Source organism: Gorilla gorilla, chromosome 4 (genome assembly GCF_029281585.2).
Source record: "Gorilla gorilla gorilla isolate KB3781 chromosome 4, NHGRI_mGorGor1-v2.1_pri, whole genome shotgun sequence".
Taxonomy (NCBI): Eukaryota; Metazoa; Chordata; class Mammalia; order Primates; family Hominidae; genus Gorilla; species Gorilla gorilla.
Genome location: NC_073228.2, coordinates 140,843,469 through 140,861,302, shown reverse-complemented (window position 1 = coordinate 140,861,302; position 17,834 = coordinate 140,843,469).

The following is a 17,834-nucleotide window of genomic DNA, read 5'->3' as shown; positions in this document are numbered from 1 at the left end:
TCAACCCATAATCTGTGGTAAACAGCCCAGGAAACCAGTCTGCTATTTCTAAGTCAGACTTGTAGGGTGTCAGATCTCTACTTCTAACAAAAATCCAGGAAGCTAAACAATAATACCTATGATAATTACCCCCAAGCAGGACTTTATTAATAACTGACAGCTTTCCTAATTTTGTACCTACTTTTGTACAACAGAGGACCAATTAGGTAAAGTCAAATACTTACCACTAACCAACGACATAGAATGCTCTGTTTCTCGTTAGCCTGCCTGCAGCTCCTCCATGCCAATAGCCTCCAATAGGGCATACCTGAAGACTTCCCTTTTTTCACTATAAAGCTTTACCATTCCTCTGCCTGCCATTGAGCCTCTGCCAAGCACAAATAATGGTGGCTGACTCCCTTGCTATGGCAGGCTCTGAATAAACCATGCCTGGTTATTCTCATCTGGTTGGTCTTCATTCCATAGTTATTGTGGAGGCTCCACAGAGACCCTATCTGCACTGTGCACTGCACAGACCCCAGCCTTCACCCAGGTGCACTATTCACGAGGGCCCCTCTTGCCTTGCTGCTCCTAGCTTATGAATCCTATGATGCCACACCCTGGGCATGAACTCTACTCTCTTTGTGTTGAGTTTCTTGGCTATTTATCCTCAGGTGAGTCACTGGCTTTGTTATTGGTTCCTATTTGTTTGGCGCCCTTGTTTGAATCAGGCCATCTCTTTTCATCCCTCCCCACCTTTTTTTTTTTCTATTTTTTGTGCTACTGTTTTGTGTTGTGCTGTCTAAAAGTGTTACTTGTCAAAAGAAGGAGAATCCTAGGGCAGAACATGGGCAAAGGCCTTATTGGCCTGTTGTTCAAGCTGGCCTCACAGGCGGGGAAGTTTTCAGATCTTGTTGGACTGGTGTCCATTGGACAAACTTTGCTGTGGGTCACCAATGAAACCAGATGAGGTTCTTCTTCCATCCTGAATTTGGCTCCTGAGAGCTTGGCTTTGACCCAGAGGCAATGTTATTTCTGGTTTTCCACCTGCCAGGGGCACAGACTATTGGGTCTATGTTCGGAGGCCGCCACCTGTCAGGTTGTGGACCTGAGACACGAAGTGCACAGCATTACATTCCTACCAACTATCACCAGCTCGTATGGGGTCCTCTAAGTCTAAATTCTCTCCTGTATCTGGAAAAATCCCTGCTTCTTATATGTAATCTGATTACAGTCCTAATTCTTGTGCCTCTCTCTCTAAATGGCATAACTTCAGAAGATGACTTAGGTCTTCAGTGCCACTCTGGGGAACACTGAATTTGAATAAAATAGTTGGAGAGGCACCTAAGAAAAGAAAGGGAATAAGATTCTACAAGCTCCATGGTTAGCATTTCTTTCTTTCTTTTTTTTTTTTTTGGAGACAGTCTCACTCTGTCACCCAGGCTGGAGTGCAGTGGCACGATCTCGGCTCACTGCAAGGGTAGCATTTCTTGATTGGTATTCAGGGACCTCCAAACAAAACTCTGAATTAAAAATTGCATCACTAAAAAAGCCTCCAGCTAAAGCTAAAGGGCAACTTGACAAAGTTAAAGCAAGAACTAGACTTATTACCATAGTAAATCCTCCCCCCAGTCCTTATCCTCCATTGCTAGCTCTTCTAGAAACTGCCTCCCTTCCCATTGCCCAAGCTTATGACCAAATGAATTCTCCAAAGCACCTACTGGGTGCTAGGGACAGCACAATCATTAGGTCCAGGATAATCAATAAGAACCTCAGGTCAGGGGGGTTAGACAGTTCAAGGGACCTCAAAGTCTTCCTCTTATGCTGCTGATCTCTCTCCTTCTGCACCTCCTACCTCTTCTTCCCTTTGTCCAGCCTCCCTACCTTTCCCAACAACTTTCCTAAAACCCCCCAGTGCCAGTTGCCTATAAGGACCCATTCCTCTCATGAGCCTGTCCTGCAGGCAACTGTCGAACTGAAGCCTTGGACCTGAGCTCATTCAAGAGCTGCAACTAAGGATTTCCCTAAACTCAAACAAGACCAGCAAATATTCATAGAAGAATTTAGAATTATTTTGGGTACATATGACCTAGGGTTACCTGACCTATATCAGCCTGTACACACATTGGTCCAAACCTCAGATACTAAATCCTAAATGGCAAAAGATAATTGGGCTGACCCAGAAAGCAATCTACAGGATCCTTCTTTCCATAACAAACCTGAGGGTCAAAAACAGGCCAGAAAATTAGGTCAACATCTCATAAAAAGCCATTCCTGAAACATTCACAGTAAAAATTGATAGGACCACAATTCAATCATGCAAATAGGCACAAAAGATGAAACTACAGATTGCTCAAGATAGAGTAGGAAATACTTTCTGACATCTCTTGGAAATAAAGAAGGTGCTGTTGTGATAGCAGCCCTTTCGTCTCACTTTGTCGATGGAGTTAAACCTGACGTTAAAGTCCTAATGTGAAAGTAGACATTAGAATGGGAAACAGCCCCATTAGCTAAACTCTAATACCTGACAGAACATTTTGCCAGGGCTTTAGGACAAAAGTGAGACAAGCTCTAAAGTAAATTGATAGGACTATAGATTAAACAGCTAGGTAGTCCATTCCCCAACCAACCACCTGCTGACAAGGACACTTGTAGATATTGTTAACAGAAGGAACACTGGAAATAGATGAACCCATCTTATAAAAGAAAAACCAAGACAAAGAAACATCCCTCAATTTGGATCAATGAAGGCATTCCAAGGAATGAAAAAGCATTCAATATCTTGCCATACCCTCAAACACTCAAAGTAAATTAACTATGAATACAGTCATGCTAATCAATTCCTAGTTCAACTCATACAAAAAAAGATATGTGTGCCACTTTTTCTGCATTATACCTTGTTACCTTTCTTAACTTCTTCCTCCGAGTAAACTTACAACTTATGTGGAAGGTATTTCAAATAACCCTCAGGTTTTCCCCATCTCCCAGTTCTTAACCTAACCCTTGTGTCTTTGACTGAAAAACATTCCTTCCTGCTCTGTGATACCACCCCTGCCAATTTAATAGAATGGTTACTTTGCAAATGGAACTGCAATGATTAAAAGCATGCCAGGAGGACTATTTCTTGAGGTTCCAGAGAACTCCTCTGTTCATGGTCAAGATGTGTCTGCTCTAGATATGCCACTGCTTCTCCCATTACATTTAATGCATACCACAGAAAAGTGACACTATATGGGCAAAAATTTTACTGATGTAGGCAAAATAATCAGAGCAGAACCTATAAAAAATACAGATAGAGTCTATCAAACCATTACATAAACTTCCCTAATATTCCTTGAACTCAGACACAGGTAAGGGATCAAACCCATAGTTGCAAGCCTTGTATCCCAAGGTCTTCTCATACCCTGCATTAGCCCTGTAACACTTCTGTCCTGTGAGTAAAGAACCCAAACAGATGACAGTGTCAATTTGCTTAAGACTTCAAGGCCATTGGCAAAATTGTTATTCCTCACTTTCCAGAAATACCCCAACCCACACAACTCCTCCAGAAGCCACTTGCTTACCTGCAGTGAGCCTTTGCTCTGCCTTTTTCAGTGTGCCTCTAGACTAGAAGAGTCAATACTTTTGCCTTTTCCTGAGAAAGACAACATTCTATCTAGAAAGTCATGCCTCAGAGGGTTACTGAAGCCCTTTCCTACTTTTCCCAAGTCCTCAAACAAGACTTAAAAGATCTGGGAGTGGCTGGCAAGATGGCCAAATAGGAAAAGCTCTGCTCTGCAGCTCCCAGCGAGATCAACGCAGAAGGCGGGTGATTTCTGCACTTCCAACTGAAGTACCTGGTGCATCTCATTGAAACTGGTTAGACAGTGGGTGCAGCCCACGGAGGGTGAGCAGAAGCAGGGTGGGGCGATGCCTCACCCAGGAAGCACAAACAGTTGAAGAACTCCCTCCCCTAGCCAAGGGAAGCTGTGAGGGACTGTGCTATGAGGAACAGTGCACTCTGGCCTAGATACTACGCTTTTCCTATGGTCTTTGCAACCCACAGACCAGGAGATTCCCTCTGGTGCCTACACCACAAGGGCACTGGTTTTAAAGCACAGAACTGGGCAGCCGTTTGGGCAGACACTGAGCTAGGTGCAGGATTTTCTTTTCACACCCCAGTGGTGACTGGAAAGCCAGTGAGACAGAACCATTCACTCCCCTGGAAAGGGAGCTGAAGCCAGAGAGCCAGGTGGTCTAGCTCAGTGGATCCCACCCCCACAGAGCCCAGCAAGCTAAGATCCACTGGCTTGTAATTCTTGCTGCTAGCACAGCAGTCTGAAGTCGACCTGGGATGCTCCACCTTGGTGAGGGGAGGGACATCTGGCATTACTGAGGCTTGAGTAGGGGGTTTTCCCCTCAGTGTAAACAAAGCCTTAAGGAAGTTCCAACTGGGCGGAGCCCACTGCAGCTTGGCAAAGCTGATATAGCCAGACTGCCTCTCTAGATTCCTCTTCTTGGGGCAGGGAATCTCTGAAAGAAAGGCAGCAGCCGCAGTCAGGGGCTTATAGATAAAACTCCCATCTCCCTGGGACAGAGCACCTGGGGGCAGGGGCGGCTATAGGTACAGCTTCAGCAGAATTAAATATTCCTGTCTGCCAGCTCTGAGGAGAGTGGCAGATCTCCCGGCACAGTGCTGGAGTTCTGCTCACGGACAGACTGCCTCCTCAAGTGGGTCCCTGACCCCCGTGCCTCCCAACTGGGAGACACAGCAGGGGTTGACAGACACCTCATGCAGGAGTGCTCCAGCTGGCATCTAGCGGGTGCTCCTCAGGAATGAACCTTCCAGGGGAAGGAACAGGCAGCAATCTTTGCTGTTCTGCAGCCTCCACTGGTGATACCCAGGCAAACAGTGTCTGGAGTGGACATCTGGCAAACTGCAGCAGACCTGCAGCAGAGGGGCCTGACTATTAGAAGGAAAACTAACAAACAGAAAGGAATAGTATCAACATCAACAAAAACGATGTCCACACCAAAACCCCATCTGAAGGTCACCAACATCAAACACCAAAGGTAGATAAATCCACGAAGATGGGGAGAAACCAGTGCAAAAAGACTGAAAATTGCAAAACACAGAACACCTCTTCTCCTCTAAAGGATAACAACTCCTCACCAGCAAGGGAAAAAACTGGACAGAGAATGAGTTTGATGAATTGACAGAAGTAGGCTTCAGAAGGTGGATAATAACAAACTCCTCCCAGCTAAAGGAGCATCTTCTAACCCCATGCGAGGAAGCTAAGAACCTTGAAAAAAGGTTAGAGGAATTGCTAACTAGAATAACCAGTTTAGAGAAGAACATTAATGACCCGATGGAGCTGAAAAACACAGCAGAAGAACCTCACGAAGCATACACAAGTATCAATAGCTGAATTAATCAAGCAGAAGAAAGAATATCAGAGATTGCAGATCAACTTAATGAAATAAAGCATAAAGACAAGATTAGAGAAAAAATAGTGAAAAGGAATGAACAAAGCCTCCAAGAAATATGGGACTATGTGAAAAGACCAAACCTACATTTGATTGTTGTACCTGAAAGTGACAAGAGAATGGAACCAAGGAGGAAAACACTCTTCAGGATATTATTCAGGAGAACTTCCCCAACCTATCAAGACAGGCCAACATTCAAATTCAGGAAATGCAGAGAACACCACAAAGATCCTCCTCAAGAAGAGCAACCGAGAGACACATAATTGTCAGATTCACCGAGGATGAAATGAAGGAAACAATGTTAAGGGAAGCCAGAGAGAAAGGTCAGGTTAACCACAAAGGGAAGCCCATCAGACTAATGGTGGATCTCTCTGCAGAAACCCTACATGCCAGAAGAGAGTGGGGGCCAATCTTCAACATTCTTAAAGAGAAGAATTTTCAACCCAGAATTTTTTTAAATTTTATTATTATTATATTTTAAGTTTTAGGGTGCATGTGCACAACGTGCAGGTTTGTTACATATGTATACATGTGCCATGTTGGTGTGCTGCACCCATTAACTCATCATTTAGCATTAGGTATATCTCTTAATGCTATCCCTCCCCCCTCCCCCCACCCCACAACAGGCCCCAGGGTGTGATGTTTCCCTTCCTGTGTCCATGTGTTCTCATTGTTCAATTCCCACGTATGAGTGAGAATATGCGGTGTTTGGTTTTTTGTCCTTGTGATAGTTTGCTGAGAACGATGGTTTCCAGCTTCATCCATGTCCCTACAAAGGACATGAACTCATCCTTTTTTATGGCTGCATAGTATTCCATGGTGTATATGTGCCACATTTTCTTAATCCAGTCTATCATTGTTGGACATTTGGGTTGGTTCCAAGTCTTTGCTATGGTGAATAGTGCTGCAATAAACATATGTGTGCATGTGTCTTTATAGCAGCATGATTTATAATCCTTTGGGTATCTACCCAGTAATGGGATGGCTGGGTCAAATGGTATTACTAGTTCTAGATCCCTGAGGAATCGCCACACTGACTTCCACAATGGTTGAACTAGTTTACAGTCCCAACAACAGTGTAAAAGCGTTCCTATTTCTCCACATCCTCTCCAGCACCTGTTGTTTCCTGACTTTTTAATGATTGACATTCTAACTGGTGTGAGATGGTATCTCATTGTGGTTTTGATTTGCATTACAAGAAGAAAACAAACAACCCAATCAAAAAGTGGGCAAAGGATATGAACAGACACTTCTCAAAAGAAGACATTTATGCAGCCAAAAAACACATGAAAAAATGGTCATCATCACTGGCCATCAGAGAAATGCAAATCAACCCAGAATTTCATATCCAGCCAAACTAAGCTTCATAAGTAAAGAAAAAATAAAATCCTTTACAGACAAGCAAATGCTGAGAGATTTTGTCACCACCAGGCCTGTCTTACAAGAAGCAATAAACATGGAAAGAAACAATTGGTACCAGCAACTGCAAAAACATATAAAATTGTAAAGACCATTGACACTATGAAGAAACTGCATGAAATAATGGGCAAAATAACCAGCTAGCATATAATGACAGGATCAAATTCACACATAACAATATTAGGCTTAAATGTAAATGGGCTAATGCCCCAACTAAAAGACACAGACAGGCAAATTGGATAAAGAATCAAGACCCATTGGTGTGCTGTATTCAGGGGACCCATTTCACATGCAAAGACACACATAGGGTCAAAATAAAGAGGAAGATTTACCGAGCAAATGGAAAGAAAAAAAAAAGCAGGGGTTGCTATCCTAGTCTCTGATAAAACAGACTTTAAATCAACAAACATCAAAAGAGACAAAGAAGGGCATTACATAATGGTAAAGGGATCAATGCAACAAGAAGAAATAACTATCCTAAATATATATGCACCCAATACAGAAGGAATCAGATTCATAAAGCAAGTTTTAGAGACCTACAAAGAGACTTAGACTCCCACACAATAATAGTGGGAGACTTTAATACCCCACTGTCAATATTAGACAGATCAACGAGAAAATTAACAAGGATATCCAGGACTTGAACTCAGCTCTGGAACAAGCAGACCTACTAGACATCTACAGAACTCTCCACCCCTAATCAAAAGAATATACATTCTTCTCAGCACTTACTCTAAAATTGACTTACTCTAAAATTGACTTACTCTAAAATTGACAAGATAATTGGAAGTAAAACACTCCTCAGCAAATGCAAAAGAACGGAAATCATTAACAGTCTCTTAGACCACAGTGCAATCAAATTAAAATTCAAGATTAAGAAACTGCACAAATACATGGAAACTGAACAACCTGCTTCTGAATAACTACTGGGTAAATAATGAAATTAAGGCAGAAATAAATAAGTTCTTTGAAACCAATGAGAACAAAGACACAATATACCAGAATCTCTGGGACATAGCTAAAGCAGTATGTAGAGGGAAATTTATAGCATTAAATTCCCACAAGACAAATCAAGAAAGTTCTAAAATCGACACCCTAGCATCACAATTAAAAGAATTAGAGAAGTGAGAGCAAACAAATTCAAAAGCTAGCAGAAGACAAGAAATAACTAAGACCAGAGCAGAACTGAAGCAAATAAATACACCAAAAACCCTTCAAAAAAAAAAAAAAAACAATGAATCCAGGAGCTGGTTTTTTGAAAGGATCAACAAAATAGATAGACCACTAGCTAGACTAATAAAGAAGAAGAGAAGAATCAAATAGATGCAACAAAAAATAATAAAGGTGATATTACCACTGATCCCACAGAAATACAAACTACCATCAGAGAATACTATAAGCACCTCTATGCAAATAAACTAGAAAGTCTAGAAGAAATGATAAATTCCTGGAAACATACATCCTCCCAAGTCTAAACCAAGAGGAAGTCGAATTCATGAATAACAAAAAGAAGTTCTGAAATTGAGGCAGTAATTAATAGCCTACCAACCAAAAAAAGTCCAGAACCAGATGATTCACAGCCGAATTCTACCAGAGGCACAAAGAGGAGCTTGTATCATTTCTTCTAAAACTATTCCAAACAATAGAAAAAGAGGGACTCCTTCCTAACTCATTTTATGAGGACAGCATCATCCTGATACCAAAACCTGGCAGAGACAAACCAAAAAAGAAAATTTCAGGCCAATATCCTTGATGAACATTGATGTGAAAATCCTCAAAGAAATATGGCAAACCGAATCCAGCAGCACATCAAAGAGCTTATCCACCATGATCAAGTTGGCTTCATCCATGGGATGCAAGGCTGGCTCAACATATGCAAATTAATAAATATAATCCATCACATAAATAGACCCAATGACAAAAACCACATGATTATCTCAATAGATGCAGAAAAGACCTTCGATAAAATTTAACACCCTTCATGCTAAAACCTCTCAATAAACTAGGTATTGATAGAACAGATCTCAAAATAATAAGAGCTATTTATGACAAACCCACAGCCAATATCATACAGAATGGGCAAAAACTGGAAACATTCCTTTTGAACACTGGCACAAGACAGGGATGCCCTCTCTCACCACTCCTATTCAACATAGTATTGGAAGCTCTGGCCAGGCAATCAGGGAAGAGAAAGAAATAAAATGTATTCAGATAGGAAGAGAGGAAGTCAAATTGTCTGTTTGCAGATGACATGATTGTATAATTAGAAAACCCCATTGTCACAGCCCCAGATCTCCTTAAGGTGATAAGCAATTTCAGCAAAGTCTCAGGATACAAAATCAATGTGCAAAAATCACAAGCATTTCTATACACCAGTAATAGACAAACAGCCGAATCATGAGTGAACTCCCATTCACAATTGCTACAAAGAGAATAAAATACCTAGGAATACAACTTACAAGGGATGTGAAGGACCTCTTCAAGGAGAACCACAAACCACTGCTCAACAAAATAAGAGAGGACACAAACAAATGGAAAAAACATTCCATCCTCATGAATGGGAAGAATCAATATCATGAAAATGGCCATACTGCCCAAAGTAATTTATAGATTCAATGCTATTCCCATCCAGCTACCATTGACTTTCTTCACAGAATTAGAAAAAACTACTTTAAATTTCACATGGAACCAAAAAAGAGACCACATAGCCAAGAAAATCCTAAGCAAAAAGAACAAAGCTGGAAGCATCACGCTACCTGACTTCAAATTATATTACAAGCCTACAGTAATCAAAACAGCATGTTACTGGTACCAAAACAGATATACAGACCACAGAACAGAGGCCTCAGAAATAACACCACACATCTACAACCATCTGATCTTTGACAAATCTAATAAAAACAAACATTAGGGAAGGATGCCCTATTTAATAAATAGTGTTGGGAAAACTGGCTAGCCATACACAGAACACTAAAACTGGACCCCTTCCTTACACCTTATACAAAAATTAACTCAAGATGGATTAAAGACTTAAATGTAAGACCTAAAACCATAAAAACCCTAGAAGAAAACCTAGGCAATACCATTCAAGACATAGGCATGGGCAAAGACTTCATAACTAAAACACCAAAAGCAATTGCAACAAAAGCCAAAATTGACAAATGGGGTCTAATGAAATGAAAGAGCTTCTACACAGCAAAATAAACTATCATCATCATGAAGAGGCAACCTACAGAATGGGAGAAAATTTTTGCAATCTATCCATTTGACAAAGAGCTAATATTCAGAACCTACAAAAAACTTAAGCAAATTTACAAGAAAAAAACAACCCCATCAAAAAGTGTGTGAAGGATGTGAAGAGACAACTTCTCAGAAGACAACATTTATGTGAACAACAAACATGAAAAACAGCTCATCATCACTGGTCACTAGAGAAATGCAAATCAAAACCATAATGAGATAGCCTCTCAAGCCAGTTAAAATGGTGAACATTAAAAAGTCAGGAAACAACATATGCTGGAGAGGATGTGGAGTAATAGGAATGCTTTTACACAATTGGTGGGAGTGTAAATTATTTCAACCATTGTGGAAGACAGTGTGGCGATTCCTCAAGGATCTAGAACCAGAAATGTCATTTGACCCAGCAATCCCATTACTGGGTATATACCCAAAGTATTATAAATCATTCTACTATAAAGATACATGCACATGTATGTTTATTCCCACACTATTCACAATATCAAAGACTTGGAACCAATCCAAATGCCCATCGATGATAGACTGGATAAAGAAAATGTGGGGGGTGGAGCCAAGATGGCCGAATAGGAACAGCTCCAGTCTACAGCTTCCAGTGTGAGTGATGCAGAAGACGGGTGATTTCTGCATTTCCAACTGAGGTACCAGGTTCATCTCACAGGGGAGTGTCGGACAGTGGGTGCAGGAGAGTGGGTGCAGTGCACCCAGTGTGAGCCGAAGCATGGCGAGGCATCGCCTCACCTGGGAAGTGCAAGGGATCAGGGAATTCCCTTTCCTAGTCAAAGAAAGGGTGACACATGGCACCTGGAAAATCAGGTCACTCCCACCCTAATCCTGTGCTCTTCCAATGGTCTTAGCAAACAGCACACCAGGAGATTGTATCCTGTGCCTTGCTCAGAGGGTCCTACGCCCACAGAGCCTCACTCATTGCTAGCACAGCAGTCTGAGATCAAACTGCAAGGCGGCAGTGAGGCTGGGGGAGGGGCGCCCACCATTGCCTAGGTTTGAGTAGGTAAACAAAGCGGCTGGGAAGCTCGAACTGGGTGGAGCCCACCGCAGTTCAAGGAGGCCTGCCTGCCCCTGTAGACTCCACCTCTGGGGGCAGGGCATAGCCAAACTAAAGGCAGCAGAAACCTCTGCAGACTTAAATGTCCCTGTATGACAGCTTTGAAGAGAGTAGTGGTTCTCCCAGCACACAACGAGAGATCTGAGAACGGACAGACTGCCTCCTCAAGTGGGTCCCTGACACCCGAGTAGCCTAACTGGGAGGCACCCCCAGTAGGGGCAGACTGACACCTCACATGGCTAGGTACTCCTCTGAGACAAAACTTCCAGAGGAACGATCAGGCAGCAACATGTGCTGTTCACCAATATCCGCTGTTCTGCAGCCTCCGCTGCTGATACCCAAGCAAACAGGGTCTGGAGTGGACCTCCAGCAAACTCCAACAGACCTGCAGCTGAGGGTCCTGACTGTTAGAAGGAAAACTAACAAACAGAAAGGACATCCACACCAAAAACCCATCTGTTCATCACCATAATCAAAGACCAAAGGTAGATAAAACCACAAACATGGGGAAAAAACAAAGCAGGAAAACTGGAAACTCTAAAAAGCAGAGCACCTCTCCTCCTCCAAAGGAACACAGCTCCTCACCAGCAACGGAGCAAAGCTGGATGGAGAATGACTTTGACAAGTTGAGAGAAGAAGGCTTCAGACGATCAAATGACTCCAAGCTAAAGGAGGAAGTTCCAACCCATGGCAAAGAAGTTAAAAATCTTGAAAAAAAATTAGATGAACGGCTAACTAGAAAAACCAATGCAGAGAAGTCCTTAAAGGACCTGATGGAGCTGAAAACCATGGCACGAGAACTACGTGACAAATGCACAAGCCTCAGTAACTGATACGATCAACTGGAAGAAAGGGTATCAGTGATGGAAGATCAAATGAATGAAATGAAGCGAGAAGAGAAGTTCAGAGAAAAAAGAATAAAAAGAAATGAACAAAGTCTCCAAGAAATATGGGACTATGTGAAAAGACCAAATCTATGTCTGACTGGTGTACCTGAAAGTGACAGGGAGAATGGAACCAAGTTGGAAAACACTCTGCAGGATATTATCCAGGAGAACTTCCCCAATCTAGCAAGGCAGGCCAACATTCAAATTCAGGAAATACAGAGAACACCACAAAAATACTCCCCGAGAAGAGCAACTCCAAGACACAATTGTCAGATTCACCAAGGTTGAAATGAAGGAAAAAATGTTAAGGGCAGCCAGAGAGAAAGGTCCGGTTACCCACAAAGGGAAGCCCATCAGACTAACAGCGGATCTCTTGGCAGAAACTCTACAAGCCAGAAGAGAATGAGGGCCAATATTCAACATTCTTAAAGAAAAGAATTTTCAACCCAGAATTTCATATCCAGCCAAACTAAGCTTCATTAGTGAAGGAAAAATAAAATACTTTACAGACAAGCAAATGCTGAGAGATTTTGTCACCACCAGGCCTGCCCTAAAAGATCTCCTGAAGGAAGCACTAAACATGGAAAGGAACGACCCATACCAGCCACTGCAAAAACATGCCAAATTGTAAAGACCATCGAGGCTAGGAAGAAACTGCATCAACTAATGAGCAAAATAACCAGCTAACATCATAATGACAGGATCAAATTCACACATAACAATATTAACCTTAAATGTAAATGGGCTAAATGCTCCAATTAAAGACACAGACTGGCAAATTGGATAAAGAGTCAAGACCCATCAGTGTGCTCTATTCAGGAAATCCATCTCATGAGCAGAGAAACACATAGGCTCAAAATAAAGGGATGGAGGAAGATCTACCAAGCAAATGGAAAACAAAAAAAAGCAGAGGTTGCAATCCTAGTCTCTGATAAAACAGACTTTAAACCAACAAAAATCAAAAGAGACAAAGAAGGCCATTACATAATGGTAAAGAGATCAATTCAACAAGAAGAGCTAACTATCCTAAATATATATGCACCCAATACAGGAGCAGCCACATTCATAAAGCAAGTCCTTAGAGACTTACAAAGAGACTTAGGCTCCCACACAATAATAATGGGAGACTTTAACACCCCACTGTCAACATTACACAGATCAACGAGACAGAAATTTAACAAGGATATCCAGGAATTGAACTCAGCTCTGCACCAAGAGGACCTAATAGACATCTACAGAACTCTCCACCCCAAATCAACAGAATATACATTCTTTTCAGCACCACACCACACCTATTCCAAAACTGACCACATACTTGGAAGTCAAGCACTCCTCAGGAAATGTAAAAGAACAGAAATTATAACAACCTGTCTCTCAGACCACAGTGAAATCAAACTAGAACGCAGGATTAAGAAACTCACTCAAAACTGCTCAACTACATGGAAACTGAACAACCTGCTCCTGAATGACTACTGGGTACATAACGAAATGAAGGCAGAAATAAAGATGTTCTTTGAAACCAATGAGAACAAAGATACAACATACCAGAATCTCTGGGACACATTCAAAGCAGTGTGTAGAGGGAAATTTATAGCACTAAATGCCCACAAAAGAAAGCAGGAAAGATCTAAAATTGACACCCTAACATCACAATTAAAAGAACTAGAAAAGCAAGAACAAACACATTCAAAAGCTAGCAGAAGGCAAGAAATAACTAAGATCAGAGCAGAACTGAAGGAGATAGAGACACAAAAAACCCTTCAAAAAATCAATGAATCCAGGAGCTGGTTTTTTGAAAAGATCAACAAAATTGATAGACTGCTAGCAAGACCAATAAAGAAGAAAAGAGATGAAAAGAGAGAAGAATCAAATAGATGCAATAAAAAATGATAAAGAGGATATCACCACTGATCCCACAGAAATACAAACTACCATCAGAAAATACTATAAACACCTCTACACAAATAAACTAGAAAATCTAGAAGAAATGGATAAATTCCTTGACACTCACACCCTCCTCCCAAGACTAAACCAGGAAGAAGTTGAATCTCTGAATAGACCAATAACAGGCTCTGAAATTGAGGCAATAATTAATAGCTTACCAACCAAAAAAAGTTCAGGACCAGATGGATTTACAGCCTAATTCTACCAGAGGTACAAGGAGGAGCTGGTACCATTCCTTCTGAAACTATTCCAATCAACAGAAAAAGAGGGAATCCTCCCTAACTCATCTGATGAGGCCAGCATCGTCCTGATACCAAAGCCTGGCAGAGACACAACAATAAAAGAGAATTTTAGACCAATATCCCTGATGAACATCAATGCAAAAATCCTCAATAAAATACTGGCACACTGAATCCAGCAGCACATCAAAAAGCTTATCCACCATGATCAAGTGGGCTTCATCCCTGGGATGCAAGGCTGGTTCAATATACACAAATCAATACACATAATCCAGCATATAAACAGAACCAATGACAAAAACCACATGATTATCTCAATAGATGCAGAAAAGGCCTTTGACAAAATTCAACAACCCTTCATGCTAAAAACTCTCAATAAATTAGGTATTGATGGGACGTATCTCAAAATAATAAGAGCTATCTATGACAAACCCACAGCCAATATCATACTGAATGGGCAAAAACTGGAAGCATTCCCTTTGAAAACTGGCACAAGACAGGGATGCCCTCTCTCACCACTCCTATTCAACATAGTGTTGGAAGTTCTGGCCAGGGAAATCAGGCAGGAGAAGGAAATAAAGGGCATTCAATTAGGAAAAGAGGAAGTCAAATTGTCCCTCTTTGCAGATGACATGATTGTATATCGAGAAAACCCACTGTCTCAGCCCAAAATCTCCTTAAGCTGCTAGGCAACTTCAGCAGTCTCAGGATACAAAATCAATGTACAAAAATCACAAGCATTCTTATACACCAATAATAGACAAACAGAGAGCCAAATCATGAGTGAACTCCCATTCACAATGGCTTCAAAGAGAATAAAATACCTAGGAATCCAACTTACAAGGGACGTGAAGGACCTCTTCAAGGAGAACTACAAAACACTGCTCATTGAAATAAAAGAGGATTCAAACAAATGGAAGATCATTCCATGCTCATGGGTAGGAAGAATCAATATCATGAAAATGGCCATACTGCCCAAGGTAATTTATAGATTCAATGCCATCCCCATCAAGTTACCAATGACTTTCTTCACAGAATTGGAAAAAACTACTTTAAAGTTCATATGGAACCAAAAAAGAGCCTGCATTGCCAAGTCAATCCTAACCCAAAAGAACAAAGCTGGAGGCATCATGCTACCTGACTTCAAACTACACTACAAGGCTACAGTAACCAAAACAGAATGGTACTGGTACCTAAACAGAGATATAGATCAATGGAACAGAACAGAGCCCTCAGAAATAATGCCACACATCTACAACTATCTGATCTTTGACAAACTTGACAAAAACAAGAAATGGGAAAGGATTCCCTATTTAATAAATGGTGCTGGGAAAACTGGCTAGCCATATGTAGAAAGCTGAAACTGGATCCCTTCCTTACACCTTATACAAAAATTAATTCAAGATGGGTTAAAGACTTAAACGTTAGACCTAAAACCATAAAAACCCTAGAAGAAAACCTAGGCATTACCATTCAGGACATAGGCATGGGCAAGGACTTCATGTCTAAAACACCAAAAGCAATGGCAACAAAAGCCAAAATTGACAAATGGGATCTAATTAAACTAAAGAGCTTCTGCACAGCAAAAGAAACTACCATCAGAGTGAACAGGCAACCTACAGAACGGGAGAAAATTTTTGCAATCTACTCATCTTACAAAGGGCTAATATCCAGAATCTACAATGAACTTAAACAAATTTTACAAGACAAATGCAAACAACCCCATCAAAAAGTGGGCAAAAGATATGAACAGACACTTCTCAAAAGAAGACATTTATGCAGCCAAAAGACACATGAAAAAATGCTCCTCATCACTGGCCATCAGAGAAATGCAAATCAAAACCACAATGAGATACCATCTCACACCAGTTAGAATGGCGTTCATTAAAAAGTCAGGAAACAACAGGTGCTGGAGAGGATGTGGAGAAATAGGAACACTTTTACACTGTTGGTGGGACTGTAAACTAGTTCAACCATTGTGGAAGTCAGTGTGGCGATTCCTCAGGGATCTAGAACTAGAAATACCATTTGACCCAGCCATCCCTTTACTGGGTATATACCCAAAGGATTATAAATCATGCTGCTATAAAGACACATGCACACATATGTTTATTGCGGCACTATTCACAATAGCAAAGACTTGGAACCAACCCAAATGTCCAACAATGATAGACTGGATTAAGAAAATGTGGCACATATACACCATGGAATACTATGAAGCCATAAAAAAGGATGAGTTCATGTCCTCTGTAGGGACATGGATGAAGCTGGAAACCATCATTCTCAGCAAACTATCACAAGGACAAAAAACCAAACACCACATGTTCTCACTCACAGTTGGGTATTGAACAATGAGAACACATGGATCCAGGGAGGAGAACATCACACACCAGGGCCTGTCATGGGGTGGGGGAGGGACAGCATTAGGAGAGATACCTAATGTAGATGATGGGTTGATGGGTGCCGCAAACCACCATGGCACGTGTATATCTATGTAACAAACCTGTACATTCTGCAACATATATCCCAGAATTTCAAGTATAATTTAGAAAATTAAAAAATAAAAAAGATCTAAATTTATCTTGTGATTCAGTTCTAATATGCTATGTAGTTGATCTCATACTCTTTTTTGAGAACAAGACTATTAAAAATATTCCATTTACTTGCTCTCAGTCTTAGAAAATGGACTTAAAGTTCCAAAAGATAAATTACAATTTTTCCTGAATAGTTTATCGAATAGGGCACAAGAGGGGAAAAACTGTTAGACTGAAGGCTATTCAAACATGCCCTGGATCTCTTACAAACTACAATAGAAAGGATCTGTAGGTTTAAGTGGATATTGCAGACAATGGGTTCTAAGTTTTTCTGAGATTGCAAAACCTTTTTACGAATAAATCCTCAGGAACAGACTTCTGCTCTGAAAGTCCAAATGGGAGCAGGACTTCTGGAACCTGAAGGTTTTTCAATTGCCTCCTTATCTAGGTATCTCTAACTAAAACAACAACAACAAAAACCAAAAAACATTTCATCTGTTTGCATATGAGTGATTGGGACAAGCCCTTTGGGTTTTAACTGCATCATCAGTAGACCCAGGGGCAAAGGTTCATCCTCCTTGTCTGAGAACCACAGCTGCTACTGCAAACTTGGTGATGTTTCTGCTGAACTGGTTTTGGCTCCCTACTTGACCTCAGGTTCCTCACACAGTACAGACATTACTGAGGACACATAGCACTTTTCAGCCATCTGATTAACCTCTTATGAGATGCTATTACTCCCTGCCTCTTACATGGGTTATTCACCACAACAAAACCTAAACACTGTCACTCTCCTGCCCTGCAAGAAGATGGGGAGCTGAACCTCAGAATTATCTTTTCTTAATTAGGGAACCCTCGGTACCACAGTCAGATTTATCTGAGACTCATATTGAGAACCACGACCTCATAATCTTTGTTATGGATCATACCTCAAAATGTTAATAGTGGAAGGTATCCGAGTCACAAGGCACCAAAATATGTTAATAGTGGCAAATAGGTACTGGTCTGCAGCAACCTCAGTTCTTGCCTGCTCAGAAGAAAGTAT